Source organism: Salmo trutta, chromosome 13 (assembly GCF_901001165.1).
Source record: "Salmo trutta chromosome 13, fSalTru1.1, whole genome shotgun sequence".
Taxonomy (NCBI): domain Eukaryota; kingdom Metazoa; phylum Chordata; class Actinopteri; order Salmoniformes; family Salmonidae; genus Salmo; species Salmo trutta.
Genome location: NC_042969.1, coordinates 46,635,020 through 46,641,858, shown reverse-complemented (window position 1 = coordinate 46,641,858; position 6,839 = coordinate 46,635,020).

Below are 6,839 nucleotides of genomic sequence, written 5' to 3'. Positions count from 1 at the left end.
ACTGACAGCGATGCAGTGCCTTAGAACACTGCGCCACTCGGGAGGCCGTACTATTGTTTTTCATTGAGATTCAAAGACATACAGTTTATTATATTACATTTTTAGTTCAAAACATTTAGCATATTTCATATATTGATACAGATATTCTCCCCATTATATCAAGTCTCTAAGCATTATCACTGCTAATTGTGGTATTGGGTTCCTCATACAGAACAATGGGATGAAAACATTAGACACAATATATTAAGGTATGCAGTGGCCTGCGGACAGAATACGTGTGTGCTGGCACTGTGTGAGGATGGAAACCAGATGTCTGTCTGACCTGAATACCTTCACAGCACCACTATACGGTATCTGACCTCCAACAACCTTCCTACATATTTCTACCCATTCTGGTCTGGGTGTACGGCCTAGGAAACTGCTTTAGAAACCTTATTTTGTCTTAGGGTGCATCACAAATGGTACCCTATTCCCTATGTAGTGCATTACTTTTGACCAGGGCCCATAGGGACTCGCATAGGGCTCTGGTCAAAAGTAGTGCACTATTCAGGGAGCCATTTGGGATGGAACCTTGATCTTAGTGATAATGTCATGTCACAGTGAATGAGATTTTGCAGTCGACTTGGCTAAACGAGTCTGTAATCTAGCACTTGTTATATGTTTTGAATTATTTGTGTAGAGACTGACCCAAGTATACAGTATGTTTAGATTAGACACAGTAGCATCGATCTCACCAAAGAATCTCTGTTATATTCTTCCTGCCAGGTGCCATTTTTTGTCAGCTTTTCCTCCTCTCCTTGGTGATGCTGATATCATCCACTGCGAAGACAAATGTTTGCTCAGCCTGTTGCAAACAAAATGTGTGTGTGATGTCCAGAGCCTTATCATAGGATGCTGCTTTGTGTTTCGTTTTACATCCTTTTGCAGTACCCACATGTGTCTTTCTTCATTCCTTTCAAAGAAAATGACATTCTCAACATTTACCAGTAAACAGCCAGAATTTTGGTATCTTTCAAAGATTTTATGTAACCCTTTAGGTGTGTAATTATCTTGGGCCCTCTCTGGTCTAATCACATGTAAAATATATGAAACAATTCAATAAGATTATTAAAAAATAAAAAATAGAATGCAAAGCTGTAAAACATTATCCTAAATATCAACCATCAACTTAGTGAATACCATTGGTGTTTAATATGAGGGTTTCAGCATGAAATACTGTATCATTTAAAAAATGTTTTGCACACTTATTTATCTTACTATGTTAATATGTATTTGTTGTCAATGTTTTGGTGTCAAACTAATGGCAGTTGTGAAAAAAGTCAATAATTGGACAAGTTGCAGAGGTAATTGAAAATAATACCATTGCTAATTAGATGCTTTTTTTCATTAATTAGGCTAATTTTCTCTTGAACCATATGGTCTATCTACTAGAAACTCATAGACAATATAGACACATAACAAATTAATACTTTATATGAATACATTTTTGTTTTGTTATTCAAGTATACAGTGCCTTCAGAAAGTATTCAGACCCCTTGACTTTTTCTACATTTTGTTATGTTACAGCCTTACTCTACAAATTATTAAATCCTTTTTTCCCCACATCAATCTACACACAATACCCCATAATGACAAAGCAAAAACAGGTTTAGAAATGTTTGCTAATTTATATTTAAAAAAACTGAAATATCACGTTTACATAAATATTCAGACCCTTTACTCAGTACTTTGTTGAAGCCCCTTTGGCAGTGACTACAGCCTCGAGTTCTTGGGTATGACGCTACAAGCTTGACACACATGTATTTGGGGAGTTTCTCAGATTCTTCTCTGCAGATCTTATAAAACTCTGTCAGGTTGGATGAGGAGCATTTCTTCACAGCTATTTTCAGGTCTCTCCAGTGATGTTAGATCAGGTTCAAGTCCAGGCTCTGGCTGGGCCACTCAAGGACATTCAGAGACTTGTACCGAAGCCACTCCTGCGCTGTCTTGGTTGTGTGCTTAGGGTCGTTGTCCTGTTGGAAGGTGAACCTTCGCCCCAGTCTGAGGTACTGAGCGGTCTGGAGCAGGTTTTCATCAAGGATCTCTCTGTACAGGGGTGCAGTGGTCTAAGGCACTGCATCGCAGTGCTAGCTGTGCCACTAGAGATCCTGGTTTGAGTCCAGGCTCTGTCGCAGGTGGCCGCGACCGGGAGACCCATGGGGCAGTGCGCAATTTGCCCAGCATCGTCCGGATTAGGGGAGGGTTTGGCCGGCAGGGATGTTCTTGTCCCATCGCACTCTAGCGACTCCTGTGGCGGGCCGGGCGCAATGCACGCTGACACGGTCGCTAGGTGTAAGGTGTTTCGTCCGACACATTGGTGTGGCTGGCTTCTGAGTTAAGTGGGTGTTGTGTCAAGAAGCAGTGCGGCTTGGCTGTGTTGTGTTTCGGAGGACGCACGGCTCTCGACCTTCGCCTCTCCTGAGTCCGTATGGGAGTTGCAGCGATGAGACAAGACAATCTTGGTTTCATCAGACCAGAGAATCTTGTTTCTCATGGTCTGAGAGTCTTTAGGTACCTTTTGGCAAACTCCAAGCGGGCTGTCATGTGGCTCTTACTGAGGAGTGGCTTCTGTCTGGCCACTCTACCATAAAGGTCTGATTGGTAGAGTGCTGCAGAGATGGTTGTCCTTCTGGAAGGTTCTCCCATCTCCACAAAGGAACTCTAAAGCTCTGTCAGAGTGACCATAGGGTTCTTGGTCACCTCCCTGACCAAGGCCCTTCTCCCCCAATTGCTCAGTTTGGCCAGGCAGCCAGCTCTAGGAAGAGTTCTTGGGTTCTGTGTTCTTGGGGACCTTCAATGCGGCAGACATTTTTTGGTACCCTTGCCAAGATCTTTGCTTTGACACAATCCTGCCTCGGAGCTCTACAGACAATTCCTTCGACCTCAGGGCTTGGTTTTTGTTCTGACATGCACTGACAACTGTGGAACCTTTTATAGACTGTTGTGTGCCTTTCCAAATAATTTCCAATCAATTTAATTGACCACAGGTGGACACCAATGAAGTTGTAGAAACATCAAGGATGATCAATGGAAACATGATGCACCAGAGCTCAATTTCGAGTCTCGTAGCAAAGTGTCTGAATACTTATGTAAATAAGGTATCTGTTTTTTATATTTAATACATTTGCAAAAATGTCTAAAAACCTGTTTTCGCTTTGTGATTATGGGGTATTGTGTGTAGATTGCTGAGGACATTTTTTATTTAATCCATTTTAGAGTAAGGCTGTAACGTAACAACATTTGGAAAAAGTCAAGGGGCCTTTACGAAGGCACTGTACATTACCAAAGTTATGATAGATTTCCATAGATTTTCTGTTAATTACCAAAATTCCTGAAGATTCCAGTAACTTTGCAACCCTTTGTCCAGTACACATCAACTGGTTTGGATTTTTCATATTTTTTAAGGGAAAACATTACATAGGAGACTTCATCTATCAAGTATGAACCAACATTTGTCCCATAGGAGAAGTAAATTAATCTGTAAGCCAATATTTGGCCTAACATTAATTTATATTCACAAGGTAGTTCATTATAATCAGTGGCCATTTACCTGATATAAACTCAGCAAAAAAAGAAACATCCTCTCACTGTCAACTGTGTTTATTTTCAGCAAACTTAACATACGTTCACACAAATATTTACAACAAGATTCAATAACTGAGACATAAACAGAACAAGTTCCACAGACATTTGACTAACAGAAATGGAATAATATGTCCCTGAACAAAGTAACAGTCAGTATCTGGTGTGGCCACCAGCTGCATTTAAGTACTGCAGTGCATCTCCTCCTCATGGACTGCACCAGATTTGCCAGTTCTTGCTGTGAGATGTTACCCCAATCTTCCACCAAGGCACCTGCAAGTTCCTGGACATTTCTGGGGGGAATGGCCCTAGCCCTCACCCTCCGATCCAACAGGACCCAGATGTGCTCAATGGGATTGAGATCCGGGCTCTTCGCTGGCCATGGCAGAACACTGACATTCCTGTCTTGCAGGAAATCACGCACAGAACGAGCAGTATGGCTGGTGGCATTGTCATGCTAGAGGGTCATGTCAGGATGAGCCTGCAGGAAGTGTACCACATGAGGGAGGAGGATGTCTTCCCTGTAACACACAGTGTTGAGATTGCCTGCAATGACAACAAGCTCAGTCCGATGATGCTGTGACACACCGCCCCAGACCATGACGGACCCTCCAACTCCAAATCGATCCCGCTCCAGAGTACAGCCCTCAGTGTAATATTCATTCCTTCGATAATAAACGCAAATCTGACCATCACCCCTGGTGAGACAAAACCGCAACTCGTCAGTGAAGAGCACTTTTTGCCAGTCCTGTCTGGTCCAGCGACGGTGGGTTTGTGCCCATAGGCGACGTTGTTGCCGGTGATGTCTGCCTTACAACTTCCTACAAGCCCTCAGTCCAGCCTCTTTCAGCCTATTCCGGACAGTCTGAGCACTGATGGAGTGATTGCGCATTCCTGGTGTAACTTGGGAAGTTGTTGTTGCCATCCTGTACCTGTCCCGCAGGTGTGATGTTCGGATGTACTGATCCTGTGCAGGTGTTGTTACACGTGGTCTGCCACTGTGAGGACGATCAGCTGTCCGTCCTGTCTCCCTGTAGCGCTGTCTTAGGCATCTCACTGTACGGACATTGCAATTTATTGCCCTGGCCACATCTGCAGTCCTCATTCCTCCTTGCAGCATGCCTAAGGCATGTTCACGCAGATAAGCAGGGACCCTGAGCATCTTTCTTTTGGTGTTTTTCAGAGTCAGTAGAAAGGCCTCTTTAGCGTCCTACATTTTATTAACTGTGACCTTAATTGCCTACCGTCTGTAAGCTGTTAGTGTCTTAACGACCACTCCACAGGTGCATGTTCATTAATTGTTTATGGTTCATTGAACCAGCATGGGAAACAGTGTTTAAACCCTTTACAATGAAGATCTGTGAAGTTATTTGGATTTTTACGAATTATCTTTGAAAGACAGGGTCCTGAAAAAGGGACGTTTCTTTTTTTGCTGAGTTTAGATTGTGAAAGTAACACAAGTAAGACTTTAGTTTAGATGACCGACAAAACATTCTCTTGGAGGATGCAATGGAACGCTCATACATCAACATCATAGTGCCTATCGCTTATCACCCCATTACTTATGTCTGTGTCCGATCTTCTCTCCCATTCCATATGGCCTCATTCTCTTATCCTGACTATCCCGGATCTGTATGCGCTTCAGCAAACACTTTTTTGGGGGTTGGGGGATAACATGGACAATATTTAAAGTTATTTCATATCACATTTTCCATTCATTATGTCACACATATATATTATTTTTGTACCCGTGGGCTGCCACTCAGAAGAATAAAGTAAAACTTTAAAAAAAAGGTACATAACTACAAATTATTGGTCATATTACAGAGTTTAAGTAATAATAAATTCAGTATGTACAGGAAAAAACTAAAAAAGAAGTGGGCCTCAACCACCAACCTCCCATTCCCCCAACCAGCCAAAATGTCCCCACCCAGCCCCTCCTTCTGTCTACTGTTGTCATTCCAACCCCTCCGTTGGTCAGAATAGTTGTCTACTGACCAGGTTACTGATGGTCTCTCTATCTCTGTTCTCCCCAGGAAAGCCTCTGGGGAGGTCGGCCTGTGAGGTTATCAGGCCAGGCATTCAGCTCAGCTCTGCAGGAGTGGGAGCTGGCTGAGGTGCCCGAGGGACATCCTGAAATGACCCAGACCCTCTACTGCCAGGGGGTCTTTGATGCCATCACTATGGATAGGGCACGATTGTACTCACAATCATTTGAAATCCCGCCAAACATGAATAAGTTATTCATTTGGATATTATAATCTGGGTGGTTTGAGCCCTGAATTCTGATTGGCTGACACCCGTGGTATATCAGACCGTACCCCGTGCATATGACAAAATATTTATTTTTACTGCTCTAATTACATTGGTAACCAGTTTATAATAGCAATAAGGCACCACGGGGGGTTTTGGTAGATGGCCAATATACCACGGCTAAGGGCTGTATCCAGGCACTCCGCTTTGCGTCGTGCTTAAGAACAGCCCTTAGCCGTGGTATACTGGCCATATACCACACCCCCTCGTGCCTTATTGCTTAAATGTAACATTGTCATGTATTCTTATCTAGTCTTTCTTCGTGTGTATAGACCAGAACCACACAGTGTTGATGTCCCGGGGCAGTGCGTACTGGATGGTGGCTCAGGGGAATGTGAGCGTGCCTCTCCTTCTCCAGCAGCGCTGGCCTCACCTCCCACTGGCCATCGAGGCAGAGGCCTTCTCCCCGCTGGACAGCAAGTGATACTTCTTCAAAGGTAAAGTAATCTCCTTAAATTCACTTTAGTCAGTGAAAGATCTGGGACCAGGCCACTTCACATGATCAATGTGCTTTAGCCAACTCCCCTGACTATGGCTGCATGACAATGAATTAAACACAGCAGAGGACCTTGCTAAAAGCACAAACAGGCTAAAGTACCTCAGTGAGTAAGTAGTGTTGTTGATTGTGCAGAAATGTCTCGCTCCCTACCCCTCCCTCTCGAGGTAAGCGTACGGTGTTACTCGGGCCGTGCCCTGGACCCTGGCTTCCCCAGGAGGAGCAGCCAGGCCGGCCTCCCCCACCACCCAGACTCTGCCTTCTACTATGTCCCCCTGGGACAAATGGTCCTCTTTAAGGGCTCCCGCTACTCCATGCTCAACCTGCACCTCTATCTCTTCAGGGAGCAGCAGTACAAGAGGTTTGACCCGGTGAAGGTGCGCATGACCAGAGAGGGCCAGTGAGCTCA